This window comes from Abramis brama (assembly GCF_963993115.1).
Source record: "Abramis brama genome assembly, chromosome: 1".
Classification (NCBI taxonomy): domain Eukaryota; kingdom Metazoa; phylum Chordata; class Actinopteri; order Cypriniformes; family Leuciscidae; genus Abramis; species Abramis brama.
Genome location: NC_139963.1, coordinates 12,180,082 through 12,200,499, shown reverse-complemented (window position 1 = coordinate 12,200,499; position 20,418 = coordinate 12,180,082). Strand labels below are relative to the sequence as shown.

The window sequence follows — 20,418 nt, the reverse complement described above, 5'->3', positions numbered from 1 at the left end:
ACGTCTATTTACAATATGTATTTGAACCATTTATCACTGTAGCCAATAACAGACATTAATGTTGAGCGCGTGAGCACAATGGCCAATCAGAGCTGTTTAAGTATCCACCAGGCGGTCAGGGTTTCATATTATTTTGAAGGTACCCCCGGGAGCCGCCATTGGCTAACAAGCCTTCACCTGCTGTTAGCATCCCATTGACTCCCATTCATTTTCTCGTCACTTTGACAGCGAATAACTTTACATCTGAGGCGTTTAAAGACTCCATTTGTCCATTGTTTATTTCTAAAGAAACACGACAATGTATAAAAGGCTCCATTACCTTGTATCTTACGTTATGGCCCCGTAGAAGCAGTTTTTGTAAAAGTAGGCTAACGATTGCGTCATAACCACGCGACTCTCTGGAAATTACCGTAGAGACAGGAAGAGAAGCTCGCAATCAATCGGGGGGACGTGGAGGCATAAAGTCCGATAAAGTAAAGGGAGAAGCCCATAGAGAGTCATGACGTTGCTCCTGCTCCTAGCTCATGGACAGCTCCTACTCACACTCTCCGTCTCTGCGAGATTCGGAAGGGAATGGTTCCGATTTCGCTTGGCACGGCTACTAGAAAACTTACAACTGTCAGGCAGGCTGCTCACGTCACATCCACGTCGTCAAGCTCAGTTTGAGTCTGCGCAGTACGCTCTGCAATCAGGAAGTGACTGCTTCTAATGTGCTTCAACTTCTCTCCGTTGAAACCTATGGGGTCGCTGTGTCCAGTTTATATACTGTCTATGGTATCCACTCAACAGCGCTCACAATGCAACCCTGTATCACATGAAATACGTTCTGAGGAAACTATTTTGCAAATCGCAATTACGTTACATGCCAACATATAAGCAGTGCTATTACGTTGGTCCTTAACCTAATATAAGCAGTGCTATTACGTTGGTCCTTAACCTAATATAGCCAATCTATTGCAGTGCTATTACGTTTGTCCTGAACATAATACATCCAAAGCAGGTTTCCATAGCAGCTAATGCTGTTCATTTTGTTTAAATTATTTACTCCCTTTTTTCTCATTGGGCTACAAAATATTATCTATGCCAGGGCGAGTCAAATGGCGGCACCCAGATAATTTTTATCTGGCCCTCCAACTGGTTTTTGATGTTTAAAACCCCTCGCAATCTGATATTAAAGTCCCCGCAAAGGTTTAGCGCGTTCAGCGGTGAGTTTAACAACGCACGTGATCATTCAGCGGTGAGTTTAACAACGCAGCGGTGAATTTAACAACACTCAACTGCAGGTAAAACGGCATTCAGAGGTGAGTTTGACCAAAGCAACCCTCAACTGCAGGCAAAACGACATTAAAAGGTGAGTTTAACAACGCTCTAAGACGCTTGCAGTTGCAAGTAATTGCAGTTTTAGCGTTTTCTTGTCATAGGTAGGACACTGCTTTAAGAAGCTGGATAACGTATTTTTATCGGAGGTTTGATTAAAAACTGTTGAGTCAGGACAATAAGTTGTGTTTAGAAACTTTAGATTTGTAAGGTGGCCATTTCTTATGACTATAAATAATAGAAGAAATTATAAAAATATAGCTTTCTGCACATTTGGTGCAGAAAGCTATATTTTTATAATTTCTTCTATCATTTATCGAGAAGAAAAGCTGTGTAATCAACATTTATTCACGAGATCATATGTATTTTTATGTATTTTTTTATGTTATTATTTCGGTCTTATTGGCAGGGAAGCTGGATTGCTTTGCTGTTTATTGATATTTTTAAAATTATATTTTATCAGTAGGAAATCGCGCTGAAGAAGTCTCGTTCCGAACACATCGCGATATTTGGCATCAGTTCACGTGTGTCAGATGTTGGTAAGTAAGTACCTAAATACGCTGTCCTAATAATGTGTGATATAATGTCTTTTCTGTTTGTCGATATTAATCTGCCATTATATCTGCCATCTCCACGGAGACTTTGCGTTTCATTGCTTTCTAATTCAAAACAGGGTGATTAACACTGCCTGTCACGTGACGTGCTATAGGCCTAGAGATAATCATATCAGATTAAAAATAGTACAATTAGTTCCAAAGTTGTATTTGTAGTAGAAGCACAGTAAAAACAACACTTACCATGCTTTTATCACAGTAACATTAGTTTTACTGTGATAAGTGTAGTAAAAAGACAGTAATCACAAAACTTGCCATGCTTTTACCACACTATTTGTAGTTTTAATGTGGTACTTATTGTAAATGCACAGTAACCACAACACTTACCATGCTTTTACCACAGTAACCACAACACTTACCATGCTTTTACCACAGTAACCATAGTTTTACTGTGATTGATTTAGTAAAGGACAGTAATCACAAAACTTACCATGCTTTTACCTCAGTATTGATATATAAGTGATATTTGTTGTAAATGCATATTAACCACAACACTTGCCATACTTGTAAGGCTTTATAATGTAACATCCAATATTTGTAAGGTATATCAGTACTTTTTCCTTTAAATAATCCTATATATTATACATAATGATATTTTCTTTTCTCTTTTTTCAGCTGAAAAGACCAAAAGGGCCTTTCGGACTCAGTCAGCCCATTATTGTTGGAGGAGAAGTAAACGGATTGACAGCTGCAAAGGCAAATATTCGCAATGGTATGTATGTGTTGGTTTTAACCCTAAATCAAACATTTTATCAAGCATTTGTTGTTTCTTAAAACTTTTCTCACAAAACCCATAGCCCAATCAGTACAAATATAGACTGAAAGTCTTAATAATTCACAAGATTTAACAAGTTGTCAAATTCGTACGATACTCCTACATATTTGTATACTCGTACACAATCCTGCAGCTTTTACTCCTAGTGCTGTCATTGGCTACTGCCTCAATTCCTGTACATATTTATCGCGATATTTGTAAATCAGTTGCGCCACTTTTTGGAAAGTTGTCGGATATCACACACACTGTCAGAAAGTTTATATTAATTGCAAATTGGTCCCCGTCTGTTTATGTTCCAGTGATACATGATGTCTCTCCACACCTCATAACCTACCTCTGTTTGCAAGAGTGGAAAAGCTTATCTGACTTGTCACATGACATCAGATACTCGATTATTTTGTCATAATCAGATCAGTTACACTGCTGATAACTGTCCCGTTTGCATGTAAATCATTTTCATGATTATTGCTTGCTATTAAAGACATACTTTTATTCATAGAAATGCCCACATTTTAGTGAACTTAATACATAAAAATGCTTTTAACATTTAATTATGCAACACTCTTTACAGAAAACATATCCTACAGTTATAAACTGACTATTTGCAAGTAATGTATTAAAATTACCTTCCTTTCTGTTTTGCAGGATTACTTAGTCCTTTTTTTTAAAGCTCTACCAATATCAAACTCAACCCTCACAAGAGGTACTAGTGAGTCGCAGCAAATCTTGCCGTGATCAGCCCTTCCCAGGTGAAGTTTCTAAATATATCAGTATTTACTCATCAAATGTTCTCTCCTGAATCATATGGTAAATTAACTTATATATAACTGTCTTAATTTATGTTTTTAAAGAACAATAGTAATTGCACATAGAGTAAGTAGAGACTTTCTTGTTTTACAGCAGAGAAGGAAGACCAGTCCTTATATCAACGCAAGCTAATCGAATAAGTCCTTTGTTTCGGGTGAGGAAGGAACATCTGGTGCCCAAAGACGACAGAAAAGTGCGCGAGTCCATTGGTATGTATTGTATTGAAACAAGGCTGTAATATGTTGTACATAATTTTGATGTTGACAAATTTACATTGTACAGGTTATCACTTGGTTTTTGATCATGTGAAGCTCTTGAAACAAGTGACAGAAGAGTATGTTGTCTGGATAGAAATCAAGCATCACTGGCAAAGGCTCAAAAGAGACCATGCCTTTCTTAAAAATCTTTTAAAATATGTTGCTGTTGATATGGGTAAAACTGTTTTTGTTCAGTACTATATATATATATATATAGTATATATATATATATATAATACTTCAATGTGTATATTATATAATGTACTGACTGCTGCTTTGTAAATTTCTGTAAGGAACAGGCAACTCTGGCTCTTTGCATTCTACTTTTTGAGGTTAGTTAAGAGTTAACCTCCAACCCTAATCGAGCACATCTGAAAATTTTAACCAAAGTCTTCAGGTTTACTTCTAGACAATAGGCAGGATGGTTTGAGGTCGGAGCTAAATGTGCAGGACAGTGGACGCTGAGGGCCAGAGTAAACCATCACTGCTTTAAATAACGCAGAACATAAGCTGACCTGACTGTCCATTAAACAACTTTATTTGAATGGTTTCTGTTTTTTGTTTTACTTTCAGACCAGGACTGGAGAATGCCTGACAATGGGATATTGAGACTTCTTTCTTCTGGTTGAGAAAAAGCTACACCACATCAGTGATCACATCTTCTGTTCTTCAACTGAACAAACTATTTAGACAAGGAAGAAGAACACGATAGAGACATACAGGGAAGAGCAAGAAACCAGTTTAGCTGTGATAATGATTCATTATTTTCCAACACAATATCAAATCTGTTTTCTGTAGGTGACTGAATATGATTCTCTGGCACTCGTTTTGTGGCTTCAGCAGCTGTGAATGGATTCATATAATGTTAATGTATTTTTGAAGACACATTTTTATTTATCTTGAATCTCATTTGTCTTTATGCTACTTTATCAACTTTATGCTTTGTTCTCCAATAAAGTGTTGTTTAATAAAGTATAGTGACTATTGTGTATTGAAAGTGGTGTTTGGTACAGTAAATATACATTTTTATTTGAGAAATTTTAATTTCTTATTTCTTTAAAAATAACTACATATAATTAATAACTTATAAATAATTACATATAATTAATGACCATGATTCTTTTACTTGGGACATAAAAATTTAGATCTGGTTAACCCGTATGGTGTTCGGGTCTGTTGGACCCTTTTTCATTTTTTATCAAAAGAAAAATGATACAATTAATTCTTTTTTCAAACTGAGACTCATTGGCCTTGGCTCATTTTCTGTGAGGAATATATCAGAACACATTTTCAATGACCACACACTGTACACCCCCCCTACACATTTATATTACACACAGGATGTTTGGGTCCACTGGACCCGGGGCTAATAAAAGTGTAGAAATTGTAGGTCCTGTGTACCTTTACTCTGTCCTCCTCCTGTCAGGGCTTGCTGTTAGTGTGTGTATGTTCTTGTATATGGTTTATGAGGACACAAATGTGTATAATGACATGGGTATTACAACGTAAATATGGTTTATGACGACATCTGTGTCCTCATACTAAAACATACTAAATGGTGTTTTTTGAAATTCAAAAAATGCCAAAAGTTTTCTGTGATTGGTAGGTTTAGGGGTAGGGTTAGTGTAGGGGGATAGATTATACAGTTTGTACATTAGAAAAACCATTATGCCTATGGAGAGTGACCGTACACCACATATCCAAGTGAGTATGTGTGTGTGTATGTGCATGTGTATGTGTGTGTGTGTGTGTGTGTGTGTGAGTGTGTGGGTGTGGGTGTGTGTGTGTGTGTGTGTGTGTGTGTGTGTGTGTGTGTGTGTGTGTGTGTGTGTGTGTGTGTGTGTGTGTGTGTGTGTGTGTTGTGGGTGTGTGCATGAGTGTGTGTGAGCGTGCGTGTGAGAGATTGTGTGTAAGGGTGAAAGAGTGCAAGAGTGAGTTTTGTGTTTCTACTCCTGCCATTCCCACACGAGGTTGCAATTCTTAAATGTGATCTAATAAAGGTAAAGAGAAAATATTAACCATATATGTTGTTTATATTGCTTGTAATTTGGATGAAGTAAACATCTGTTGAGTATTTTAACATAACATTTTTGATTGTGTTGAAATAAAAACCCCAAAATGCAGCGGGTCCACCAGACCCACGAACACTGGCTGAGTAACAAAAATATGAACACCACACAAGGGTTAATGATATTTGGGACAACAATGCAACAAAAGTTGCACATACATGCATCTATGCCAGTTTGCAGTGAAATAAAAGGAAGCTATGTGAATAACAAGGCTGCAGTGGGCTATCTTGCTATAAATACTTAAAGCTTAATTGAAGATGATCCATGTTGATCATTCTAGTATACTCTATATAGTATACTCTATATATCACTGATGTCAGGAATATAAGCAGCAAGAGGCGGTGAAAAGGAAATGTTGGCACTGTTTTTTTTGTTGTTTTACTGAATGGTGCATTATCCTTGTGTAATAGTAATAGTATGTGTAGATCTGTGTAGATTATACTGTCCTTCCACCCCCAGGGCCCCAGCAACGGCCCCCAGAAGAGCAAACAAATGCACATTTCAAATGGCTGTAACTCAAAGTCCGGTTAGTGTATCAAAGAGAAAATTGGCTGGACAACTGCTTATACTATGTTTAATAAATAATGTTGGCCACAGTTTTCAGACATATATGGAAAGCTGGCATAAAGGTTATTTTTATAGTGCTCACAGTAAAATATCAAATTTCAGCCTGTCCCTCATATATGTCATAAAGGTTTGCACAATAAACAAATTTAGATATCCAGTCGTCCATTAAATATATTATTTATTTAACATTTATTGTTTTATTACTAAACGTTTTAAACTACATTACCCACATAACTCTGTCATTCTATCAGTGGAACAGGAAGCATTGTATTGTAGTTCATTGAAATGTGCAGACATGCTTAGGGTTAGGGTTAGGATCTCGGTAAAGGAGTAATTTCTCACAACATAGAGACACTTTATAGTTAGCTTAATGTATAACTAACGTAATAATAACACCAAAACATACTTTGTAACATGAACCGCCGTTTTATATGGTTTAAACGATTGTCCAATCACAGCGAGTTCTGCGATAAAGTCACAGCCAATACAAACCCAGCTGAACAGATGCGTCACACTTACATGCCCATTTATGGTAAACGATGACAGATCTCTTCTGGTTCCGGCTGCAGGGATAGATACCTTAAATATTTTATATTTAGGCTGTTAAACATGCATTCCTTCTAATTAAATTATAAAACTCATATTTAAAAACAAAAGACTCCTTTGTGTGGTTACCATCCAAAAACGAGTTCACATGATCAATGACACAAATTTGCTTAGACTGATGCATAAATACATTTGAAAGGGAAACTTTTTTCTAAGCAATGTCCTACAGCAGGGGTAGTTTTGCAGTATTTTAATTAAAAATAATTACATGTACTAAAGTGCTTCTAACATGTACAGTGTATGTATAGTATATTAAAGGTATATCAGTTATATTCAAATAAATGTAGCAAAAGCACAATGAATGGACACCATTTTGAAAGCTTATTCCAATATTTAATGTCAAACTGTTTAAAGACAAATGTAGTGCCAAAACTACTGCACAACAGTATAAAAATCAGTTAATTAAAAATTTCCAGATACAGGAGCAATCTATTATAGTGACACATACATTAACGTTAAAAAATTGCTATGATGAAGTTATATATTTACAAACCAAGAGATGATATTCAACTTTGTTATGTGAACATACATTTGTTTCTTCGCTTTAAAGAACAAATAGGCAAAAACATAAGCACAACATTGTACATTCTCAACTTTCATTCTATATCCTTGTGATTATTGGTCACTTTTATTGTAACTATGCAATGAATATGTCCTTTAGCAAAACACCTGATGAGCACTGACACTTTTTTGAAAAAGGCATTAGGCAGACATCAAGTACAGTTTATGAAGCTGAAAAGAGAAAACAAAATGCTTTTTACAATATGGAAAAAGATTAATCACTATTTTCAATATTGGTTCTGCATATCAAAGAGATCCTGAGGAGGAGTGGGACTCCACATGAAGACTTTCAGAAACTGTGACAGAGCAAAGGGTGCACCTCGCTGGACACATCCTACACATGCCCAAACAACAACACCCAAACACAGTGATGAAGTGGACACCACCAGGAGGATGCAGGAGACAGGTAAGACCAAGGAAGACATGGAGACAGATGTTTCACGAAGACCTGAAGACTGTCAGTGTCCCATGGGAAGATGTGAAGAACTTGGCCACGGATCGAATACGTTGGAGGACAGTTGTTGCCCAATGTGCCCAGCACAGCACTTGATGACGTTGTGAGTTTATCCATTAACTGTGGGATATTTTTCTGTGAAGAGTGTTGCATAATTAAATGTTAAAAGCATTTTTATGTATTAAGTTCACTAAAATGTGGGCATTTCTATGAATAAAAGTATATCTTTAATAGCAAGCAATAATCATGAAAATGATTTACATGCAAACGGGACAGTTATCAGCAGTGTAACTGATCTGATTATGACAAAATAATCGAGTATCTGATTTCATGTGACAAGTCAGATAAGCTTTTCCACTCTTGCAAACAGAGGTAGGTTATGAGGTGTGGAGAGACATCATGTATCACTGGAACATAAACAGACGGGGACCAATTTGCAATTAATATAAACTTTCTGACAGTGTGTGTGATATCCGACAACTTTCCAAAAAGTGGCGCAACTGATTTACAAATATCGCGATAAATATGTACAGGAATTGAGGCAGTAGCCAATGACAGCACTAGGAGTAAAAGCTGCAGGATTGTGTACGAGTATACAAATATGTAGGAGTATCGTACGAATTTGACAACTTGTTAAATCTTGTGAATTATTAAGACTTTCAGTCTATATTTGTACTGATTGGGCTATGGGTTTTGTGAGAAAAGTTTTAAGAAACAACAAATGCTTGATAAAATGTTTGATTTAGGGTTAAAACCAACACATACATACCATTGCGAATATTTGCCTTTGCAGCTGTCAATCCGTTTACTTCTCCTCCAACAATAATGGGCTGACTGAGTCCGAAAGGCCCTTTTGGTCTTTTCAGCTGAAAAAAGAGAAAAGAAAATATCATTATGTATAATATATAGGATTATTTAAAGGAAAAAGTACTGATATACCTTACAAATATTGGATGTTACATTATAAAGCCTTACAAGTATGGCAAGTGTTGTGGTTAATATGCATTTACAACAAATATCACTTATATATCAATACTGAGGTAAAAGCATGGTAAGTTTTGTGATTACTGTCCTTTACTAAATCAATCACAGTAAAACTATGGTTACTGTGGTAAAAGCATGGTAAGTGTTGTGGTTACTGTGGTAAAAGCATGGTAAGTGTTGTGGTTACTGTGCATTTACAATAAGTACCACATTAAAACTACAAATAGTGTGGTAAAAGCATGGCAAGTTTTGTGATTACTGTCTTTTTACTACACTTATCACAGTAAAACTAATGTTACTGTGATAAAAGCATGGTAAGTGTTGTTTTTACTGTGCTTCTACTACAAATACAACTTTGGAACTAATTGTACTATTTTTAATCTGATATGATTATCTCTAGGCCTATAGCACGTCACGTGACAGGCAGTGTTAATCACCCTGTTTTGAATTAGAAAGCAATGAAACGCAAAGTCTCCGTGGAGATGGCAGATATAATGGCAGATTAATATCGACAAACAGAAAAGACATTATATCACACATTATTAGGACAGCGTATTTAGGTACTTACTTACCAACATCTGACACACGTGAACTGATGCCAAATATCGCGATGTGTTCGGAACGAGACTTCTTCAGCGCGATTTCCTACTGATAAAATATAATTTTAAAAATATCAATAAACAGCAAAGCAATCCAGCTTCCCTGCCAATAAGACCGAAATAATAACATAAAAAAATACATAAAAATACATATGATCTCGTGAATAAATGTTGATTACACAGCTTTTCTTCTCGATAAATGATAGAAGAAATTATAAAAATATAGCTTTCTGCACCAAATGTGCAGAAAGCTATATTTTTATAATTTCTTCTATTATTTATAGTCATAAGAAATGGCCACCTTACAAATCTAAAGTTTCTAAACACAACTTATTGTCCTGACTCAACAGTTTTTAATCAAACCTCCGATAAAAATACGTTATCCAGCTTCTTAAAGCAGTGTCCTACCTATGACAAGAAAACGCTAAAACTGCAATTACTTGCAACTGCAAGCGTCTTAGAGCGTTGTTAAACTCACCTTTTAATGTCGTTTTGCCTGCAGTTGAGGGTTGCTTTGGTCAAACTCACCTCTGAATGCCGTTTTACCTGCAGTTGAGTGTTGTTAAATTCACCGCTGCGTTGTTAAACTCACCGCTGAATGATCACGTGCGTTGTTAAACTCACCGCTGAACGCGCTAAACCTTTGCGGGGACTTTAATATCAGATTGCGAGGGGTTTTAAACATCAAAAACCAGTTGGAGGGCCAGATAAAAATTATCTGGGTGCCGCCATTTGACTCGCCCTGGCATAGATAATATTTTGTAGCCCAATGAGAAAAAAGGGAGTAAATAATTTAAACAAAATGAACAGCATTAGCTGCTATGGAAACCTGCTTTGGATGTATTATGTTCAGGACAAACGTAATAGCACTGCAATAGATTGGCTATATTAGGTTAAGGACCAACGTAATAGCACTGCTTATATTAGGTTAAGGACCAACGTAATAGCACTGCTTATATGTTGGCATGTAACGTAATTGCGATTTGCAAAATAGTTTCCTCAGAACGTATTTCATGTGATACAGGGTTGCACAATGCTAGGGGGAAATTGCCTGGCTCTTATGTTTGTCCTGTTTGCCTCCCTCCCACCTTCCTCTGTTGGACTCTTTGTTTTGATGTTATTATAATTAAGGTACATACATACGTCTTCTTGATGGGGGAAATGTAAGGGATTATCTGGGTTTGTTTCTGTTTTGGGTGGGTTTGCTACATGTTTTAGTTATGTGTCCTAGCTTTCAGTTCATTTCTAAAGTTTTTCATTGTTTGATCAATTTGCGGACATGTTATTTATGTCTTTGATTGGTTTGTTCTGTTAAAGCCCTGTGTTTCTTTCATTTCATTGTCAGTTCTTGTCATGTTTTACCTAGTTGTTCTGTTCGGGTTTCTATTGCTGCAATTAGATCTGTTAATTCATCTTTATTTTGCAACCCAGTATTTTTTTTTCTTTTGTTTTTCCTTGAAAAGTTTACATGAACTTTGTTGGTTTCAATATTACATTGGTTTACATTCATTACACACACACACACACATATATATATATATATACATTTAATAAAGCTGCAATTTTAAAAGTGGTGTATAAACTTTTTTATATTAGCTGTCCATATGTTTCATATTGCCTGGCATACAGTAATCTATATCTATGCTTTACATCTCCTAGCAACAGTCTTTGCATGGCCTGTAGCAGGTTTAGGGGACCAAGCTGAAAGAAACCTTGATTCTATAGACATGAAACAAAATACTAAAATTAGTCACAAATCTGTACACATTTTAAGGCCAGAAGGTGATGAATTTTATCCAAACACCAATTTATTTCCTAATGTTAATATCTATTTCTAATAATACTAGCAAATATATTTATGTTGGAGTTATGTATAGAAGTAATTCATGTATTTTAAATTTACACTGAACAAAGTGATGCCCTGTCTAATCAGCATCCTGATATGCCACACCTGTGAGGTGGATGGATTATCTCGGCAAAGGAGAAGTGCTCACTAACACAGATTTAGACAGATTTGTGAACAACATTTGAGAGAAATATGCCTTTTGTGTACATAGAAAAAGTCCTAGATCTTTGAGTTCAGCTCATGAAAAATGGGGGCAAAAACAAAAGTGTTGCATTTATAATTTTGTTCAGTGTACATGAACTGATGATGTATATTGCATCAGCCTTCCTAGTTTTTCAGCAGCATTGAGAATGGTGGAATTTAACTATGCAAAATCTATGGTGTAATATGAAATACAATATAGGCTATTTGAAGTTTATTGCAGAAAATTTTAATATTTACAAGTATGCATTATTTAGAGATGAGTTTAGTGAGGCCGACTCGATTACTTCATTTTGCTTTGATTTTTTTTAGTGTCATGGTGAAGCATTCTTCAGGATTATGAGTAGTGTAGTATTTAACTGCAAATTCAGACGTTTATATATATTTATTTTTTAAAGAAGCTTTAATGAAGTCACACTGACTTTTTAATGAAATCACACAGACTTACGGCTTCTACCGGAGCATATATCATCAACTAACAATCTTAGCACTCATGGTAGGTCTAGAATGGTTTCCCTAAACATGTATTTCTCTATGGAGAAAATTAATGAGATTCTTACATCCAGAACCCTACTGTTGTGTTCCATTAAGTCTTGTTATTTTTTTTCCCAGAGTATATGAAATATCAGACACTATCTTTTTGCAAGCTAGTTAAAGGGAAGCTAAAATAAAGCCCACTCCACATGATTGTGCCGATAGCTGAAATACCCCTGTGCAATGCCTGAGGGTAATTGGAAGTAATCGTTCATCCATAAAGGTATTTCTGCATAACGATGAGCAGATGGTGTGCCACTTTGTGGTGAGGAAACTTAAGAATGCTCCAAGTCTAACAGGCAATTACACTCCTCCTATGCACAATTTACTCAGCCGTAAGTAGCCCAGTCATGCTCCTCTGAGAGAGGTGAACGAGCCAATTTCACTTCAGATGCTCCAGCAATTAAAGGTGGAAACACTTACAGATATGTGCTATCACACTCGCTGAGGGAAACCATAAGAAAGTGAAAGAGGCAAAGAAAGAGTGAAAAATGAGGGACTGAGAGAGGAAGATGTTAAAAGTAATAATAGTAAAAAGAAAAGGATTGTTAGAATATTTTTTTTAAAGTGTACACAAAAAAGGGTTACGCAGAAATGAAAATTATGTGATCATTGCTCATCCTCATGTCATTCCAACCCCTAAGACTTTTACTGTGTCTTTACAAACTGTGTATCTATCTATCTATCTATGGAAGTAAACTAATGACAAATGTTTTTGAAACAAAAAAGCTTGTTGAATTGCACTACTTGAAAAAATATGCATTGCATTAACCATTTTAATGCATTGTGTTTTTAGGGCTTGCATTTTTATGGGCTGAAATTCAACATGGTTGTATATTTAAGCTGTGAATATTTCAATTCAAAACATTTCACAAACATTTTCATTATTCAAAATTCAATAATCCATATTCACCTTTCAGATTTCACTTCCACAGCATTCATTCTGTTTAAAAATACAACCTATAATATTCGACAGGCAATTTTCGTCCATTTTATTTTACTTTACAAATTCGCTTCCACAAATTCAGTGGTTCAAATGATAATCTCCATAGCTGTTAGTCGACCTCACCAGCAGGGGGTGCAAGCGGCTTTTGACGAAGCAACAGGTAAGAGAGTCATTCATTCATAAAAACCGATTACAGAAATGGAGCAAGCGGTAAATATTTGTGATAATTATCAGGGCCAGTATATATAAAAGCTGATAAAGACACAAAAGCTGTGTTTACATTTAAAGGGATACTTCACAATTTTTTTCATATTAAACTATGTTATTCCCTTAACTAAGACGAGTTAATACATACCTCTCTCGTCTCAGTGCGTGCACTCAATCGCTCTGGCGCGCGGCGACACTTTGATAGCACCAGAGCCCGTCTACGGAGAGCCTGCCCACTCCCTATTAAGTCCTATTGTACCGAATTTTGGTTGTAGTTCCACCAGAGTTCCACTGGGGGCGATCGCCCATGAGGCTAAATTTGTCTCTTTCACCCGATTGCCGTTGAGAAATCTCAGATTTGATTGTAGGTTTTGCAAGTTCAACATGGGTTATAGGTCGAAAGTTGAATAAACGGGTATTTATCTCCTTTCGATTTCTTACAGGTTGAGTTGTTGTTGCCCATAACACGCTAGCATTCTGCTAATGAACGCTGATTGGTCAGTGAAGGACTGATTACGACCAGAGATACCACTTGATGGCATTGTGGCATCCGAAGCAGGACCAGAAACAAACAAAACAAAAACTCTTCTAGCACGTGTATTTACCTGTGTCAGCTGTGTTGTCGATGCCTCGAGAGAAAAGAAAGTGCAGAGCGCGAAAGCACCAAAGTGACTGAAGGATTGCTGTAAAGCAGTATCTCTGGTTGTACGATGTCATTGACACTTTAAAAGACTTTTTAAAGCAAATAAGTGACTCTAAAAAATCTAACACCCAGCAGTGTGTAATTTCTTTGCATCTCCTTTCGAATACAACATTCAAATTACTAGACAAAAAATTATATCCTGAGAAAAGTGGATTTTGATGAGTATAGCGCCATAGACCTCCATTCATTCTGCACTCGTCCTGTGAGCGCCCTCATATGGAATCAGAGTGGAACTGCAACCAGTTCAGAAGCCGGAAGTTTACTGAGAGTGAAACTTCTCGCCTTATTAGACATTCTCTGATAGCACTTAGCTTAGCCCAGTTCATTCATTAGGGTCCAAACAGAGACCAAACACCTCCACGTTTTCCCTATTTAAATACAGTTACACGAACAGTTACACGACCAAGTATGGTGACACAAAATAAAACGTGGCGCTTTTCTAAGCGGGTAAAAAGGATAACTATAATGTATGGCGGAATAGCACTTCAACTAGCGCAGTAAAAAGCGCAACAAAAATACTCTTCCCCTCTCCCTCTCACTTCTGTCATTAGAACCAACGTTACTTTTTACTGCGCCGAGTCGAAGTGCTCCCAAGTGCTTTTTTGTCTTTATCAGCTTTTCCATATATATACTGGCCCTGATAATCATCACAAATACTTACCGCTTGCTCCATTTCTGTAAATCCGTTTTTATGAATGAATGACTCTCTTACCCGTTACTCTAGTCTTTGTCAACAGCCGCTTGCACCCCCTGCTGGTGAGGTCGACTAACAGCTATGGAGATCATCAATCGCCAATCTACTTATATTCCTGCCATTCCCGGATGTCAAATGTTGAATTTTCTGTCGAATTTGAACCACTGAATTTGTGGAAGCGAATTTGTAAATTGAAATAAAATGGACCGAAAATTGCCTGTCGAATATTATAGGTTGTATTTTTTGAATACGGTTTTTGAAGCTGCTACCACCGATCTGGATGAGCTCACATATACTGTAACATCATATATCAGTTTCTGTGAGGATACATGCATTCCTACCAGGACATTCTTATCATTCACTAATGATAAACCATGGTTTACTGGGAAACTCAAACAGCTTCGTCATGACATAGAGGATGCTTGCAGAAGTGGGGATAAAGTCTTGTATAACCAGGCTAGAAACAGACTGACAAAGGAGATCAGAGTTGATAAAAGAAGCTACTCTGAAAAGCTGAAAACCCATTTTCAGCCAACGACCCGGCATCAGTCTGGACAGGCCTGAGGAACATCACCAACTGCAAGTCACCATCCCCCCGATCTGTGGAGAATCAGCAACTTGCTGCAACATTCAACAACATTCTACTGCAGGTCTGAAAAGCCCAGTCTCACATCACACACCCGCTCTGATCTGCACTTCACACATTCACCATCACCTCCTGCCATCCAACCTGAGCTTAAGGTCTGTGTGGAGGACGTGAGCCGAGTCTTCAAAACACAGAAGACTAGGAAAGCTTCAGGCCCAGACGGCATCTCATCTGCTTGTTTAAAAGCCTGCGCTGACCAACTGGCCCCAGTCTTCACGCAGATCTTCTTCAACACATCATTGGAGCAGTGTGAAGTTCCCTGCTGCTTCAAACGCTCCACTATCATCCCCCAAAAAAAACAAATCACTGGACTTAAAGACTACAGACCTGTTGCTCTCACGTCTGTGGTCATGAAGTCGTTGAAAGATGGTCATCACTGGACCCCTGCTGGATCCCTTTCAGTTTGCTTACAGAGCAAACAGGTCTGTGGGTGATGCAGTCAACATGGGACTGCATTATATCCTGCAACATCTCGACAGACCTGGGACTTATGCAAGGATCCTATTTGTGGACTTCAGTTCGGCCTTCAATGCCATCATCTTCTCACAGCCAAACTGACCCAGCTCTCCATGCCATCCTCAATCTGTCAGTGGATCTCCAGCTTCCCGACGGACTGGCAGCCGCTAGTGAGACTGGGGAAACTCACATCCAGGATGCTCACAATCAGCACTGGCGCCCCCCAAGGGTGCGTTCTCTCCTCTCTGCTCTTCTCCATGTACAGTAATGATTGCACTTCTGAAGACCCCTCTGTCAAGCTCCTGTAATCTGCTGACGACACCACTGTCATCGGTCTCATCCAAAACAGTGACGAGTCTGCTTACAGACTAGAGGTTGAACGGCTGGCTGTCTGGTGCAGTTATAACAACCCTGAGCTGAACACGCTCAGAACAGTGGAGGTGATAGTGGACTTCAGGTGGAACAGCCCAGCACTCCCCCACTCACCATTATGAACAGCACTGTGGAAGCAGTGGAATCATTCAGGTTCCTGGGCTCTACCATCTCTCAGGGCCTGAAGTGGGACAATCACATTGACTCCATTGTGAAAAAGGCCCAGCAGAGACTGTACTTCCTTCGCCAGCTGTGAGGAAGTTCAGCCTGCCACAGGAGCTGCTGATTCAGTTCTACTCAGCCGTCACTGAGTCTCTTTTATGCACTTCCATTACTGTCTGATTTGGTTCAGCTACCAAATCGGACATCAGGAGACTGCAACGGACAGTCCGGACTGCGGAAAGGATTATTGGTGCCCCCCTGCCAACCCTCCAGGACCTGTACTCTTCCAGAGTGAGGAAGAGAGCAGGTAAAATCATGACAGACTCCACTCGCCCTGGACACCCCCTGTTTGAACTGTTACCGTCAGGACGGCGACTCAGATCACTGGCCACAAGAACATTTGGGCACAGGAACAGTTTCTTCCCACAGGCCATTTCCCTTCTGAACAGTTAACATACCTCCCAAGGCATATGCCTGCAGCATTGCATTTAGTGCAATATCTTCTAAACTCAGGTGATATTTGTATGTATTCATACTATTCAAAATACTGTAAATATGTTCATAATCTGTAAATGTTTATTCTGACTAAACCCAACTGTGACCTTATACTTTTATACTTTTTTTTTCATATTTTTATATTTATATTTTTATTCTTATAATTTGTATTGCTATGTTTCTTGTTGTATTTGTATATGTGCACTGGAAGCTTCAGTACCAAGAAAAATTCATTGTGAGTGCAAGCACACTTGGCAATAAAACTCTTTCTGATTCTGATTTTTAAACAGAATTAATGTTTTGGAAAAAGTTAAATCTGATAAATCAATCTATCTATCTATCTATCTATCTATCTATCTATCTATCTATCTATCTATCTATCTATCTATCTATCTATCTATCTATCTATCTATCTATCTATCTATCTATCTATCTATCCGACCATATGATATGTCCATTTGTTCGCCCGATCTCCTACCCATCCCTCAATCTGCCATCCATCCAACTCTCCTTATAATGAAAAGTGTTAGCTGAACTAATCACCTTAAATACTCCAATAATAATGTCCCACCATTTAACAAAGTGACATTGGATATTTACAGCTAAGGCACTTAAGTGCTTTTGTTCTCAGCAGGGTAGATTAGTTTAATGCAGTTCACATTCAGCCACCCACAGCTTCAGTTCCTCAGCAGTGACGTTAATTTCCCTGCATGTCACTCAATATATGACTATACACTCCAATGTACCTTACAATACAGCTTGAATGTATTATGATACAAATCTAATAACCTATTCATCCGTCTGATGTGCTGTTTCCAGTCAGCTCTTTTGTCATTTACAGTACAGCTCTGCAGTTTGATTAGGAAGAAGATTGAAACAGCAAGAATGAGGCTTATTGTGATCTTTTCAAGGTGTCTTTTGAGACCACAGCACACTGAATTCGGTCACAAATGACATCCGAGTCCTGCACATCATCAAGTCCTGTTCTTCCCAGTGGAGTCGTGTGGCGACTTGCTGTCAGAGTGTGTTCAGTGGACTTCCCAGTGTGCGGAGCTCAGTTTAATTGCTCCTTGCCTCCAGCAGAAGGTAGAGAGCACACATTTGATTGGAGTGGAAATGAATGCATCTCTTACAGCTTGTTTGACTTGTATGGACGAGTGTGGAATGAATTCCTCCACCTTGGGACGAAGCTAATATATCAGTGTGATTATTCTGCTGGATGCAAGGCAGAATGAAATAGAGTGAACTTTACGGTGTCTTTTTCTGAGTAAAATACATCCATTCATCCATCCATTCTCCAAACTACTTGTCCTTTTGTAAGGTTGCAGGCTGTGTAAAATTTTATGAAACATATTGATTTTATGAGATCACAGAGTTCATGCGGATGTAACTTGCTTTACAGTTTTTCTCAGTCGCTTTGGTGCATTTCTCACATCACTATTTACATTTGCACAACAGTTAATGCAGTTCTCAAAACAATTAGTACAAACTGCAAAACCTAGTTGATAACCTGCAAAAGTGTGTCACTTGCTCAAAATGGATAGCTCATTCCTCAAAAGCAAGTATTCATGTCAATGAAAGTGTCAGTGTCATCAAGATGAAAAGTCCTGACACCATCGTTTATGAACAAGATAGTCAAATGGTAAGTTTTATATAGTTTTCATTATGACAGTTTACTCTGTAAATGTTTTCCAATGCAAGTCAGATCTTGGTAACACTACCTGAAAATGCTCAAGACAGCACTATATACTATTTGCACAGCCATTTGAAAAATACAGCAAAGTTACACATTATTGTATTCAGTGACGTAACTGAGTACAAGACACTGAATATGTATGTTTCACCTTTGTACTGCATATGCTCTTTGCAATTCTAATTTGTTCACAGCATTGTGCAAAAGAAAAAAATACACCCTTATTTACAACAAACATAAACTCCCTTTGGGTAGAGCTGTGCACAACTGTAAACAATATTGCAGTACATATTGGAACTGAACATACAACATACATAGTACTGTAATCATTCATGCACATCCAGACGTTCCTCATCAGTGAAAGCTGAGATTCACCTGAGAGAAATTGTGAAGTTTAGTTTGACAACTAGTTCAACATTTTTGTATGTAATGACTCAAGCAATGAAATGAGGACTATTAGTTTTATATGGAATGACTATTCAGCATTCACAAGTATAGTTAATTTTGACTGACATGACATAAGCAAATGATAATGCTATAAAACAGCAGAGAGTTGTATGAAAGCAATTGATGCATGTCCAAAAGCATTTGCAATTTGTTGGAAGGAATGAGAAACTGCTACTATGATGTGCACAAATGAAATGGAGGTTGTGGAGGTTGAACTAACTGTTGTGCAAATGTAAATAGTGATGTGAGAAATGCACCAAAGCGACTGAGAAAAACTGTAAGTATGTTTTTTTTTTTCCCACTCTGTTTTATATCCTAAAGATTCACTGCTGCTTCCCAGATCCTCATAAACATTAAAGATAATACAATTGTATAAAAGTATGTACTTTGGAATTATCTGGACTTCATTAAATGATAACCTGAGTATGCGAAATCTAAGACGAATCTTCAGAAGCCTGTCAATAAAACACCCCAAACTCAACAGAAAAGAACTAAGAATTATGTTTTGTATAAAGAAAACATGGTCTATTTTTAGGACCTATAAGCACATTCTGTGTCTTAATCTTTTTATTTATTATTATTATTTATTTTTATTATTATTTTTTACAATCGCTAGGACGCATTTCTCAATGTCTTCTTTTTTAAAAATGTCTTTACAAAACAAGTATGACACTCTCTGCTGTTTAGGATTGACTTGCGGTATGTCACATGATCCATTTTTACAGTAACAAATTATTCCTAATTTGTGCCCTTTTGTATAGATGGTAAATAATGAAACTGAAAGACTAACACCTGTGTATGTTTACAGCTATAGAGATGTTTTGACAGCATTTCATTTTTTAGATTTGGAATATATATAATTTTCAGTCATGAAACTCTAGAGGGCGCTGTAATCTGCAAGCGATCACACAATTACCACATGGCACAATCTATTTGACCTCTGCTGATCCTGCAGCCAATGAGATTGCTTGCTCAACATTTAAATAATCTGGTGGAACGTAACTAATTACAAATACTTTCGTTACAATACTTGAGTAGATTTTTAAACATTTTCAACTTTCTTGAGTATAATTAAATGGTGGTATTTTTACTTGAGTTGAATAAAAATAAAGTATTCAACTTCGCTACATTTATTTTTCACCAAAAGTACAAAGCACTATGACGACGGAGCAACAGGGCGAGCTGGCATTTGACAGGCACTATAGGCTTGTTTGAGATGAGCAAAATCTGCGCAGAACCGATCACCGGTGATCACCGCGAGATGCATGCCGGTTAGAAATGTGTCCGAGTGCGGTCCGACTGGCTCTGATGTCATGCTGAAGTATGTCAAAAATCTCGCAGTTATTGCATGGACGGAGCAAGAACAATGTAAGTGTCTAAAATGCATGCACACTGTTCAGTTTAAT

General features: G+C 37.4%; 2 long non-coding RNA genes across 3 annotated transcripts; one reads left to right on the top strand and one right to left on the bottom strand.

Annotated features, from left to right (window-relative positions):
• Positions 1–1,633: 1,633 nt before the first annotated feature.
• Positions 1,634–4,742, top strand: LOC311086439. Of its 2 annotated transcripts, none has more exons than XR_014607071.1 (5): positions 1,634–1,856; positions 2,547–2,643; positions 3,352–3,455; positions 3,610–3,722; positions 4,344–4,742. It is a non-coding gene; the product is annotated as an uncharacterized lncRNA (long non-coding RNA). The 2 variants fall into 2 exon arrangements; XR_014607072.1 differs by having other exon boundaries at positions 3,607–3,722.
• A 3,080-nt stretch (positions 4,743–7,822) lies between these two features.
• LOC311086444 lies at positions 7,823–9,796 on the bottom strand. Its single transcript, XR_014607073.1, has 3 exons — positions 9,584–9,796; positions 8,797–8,893; positions 7,823–8,162 (listed from the first exon to the last, which is right to left on the bottom strand). It is a non-coding gene; the product is annotated as an uncharacterized lncRNA (long non-coding RNA).
• Positions 9,797–20,418: the final 10,622 nt, after the last annotated feature.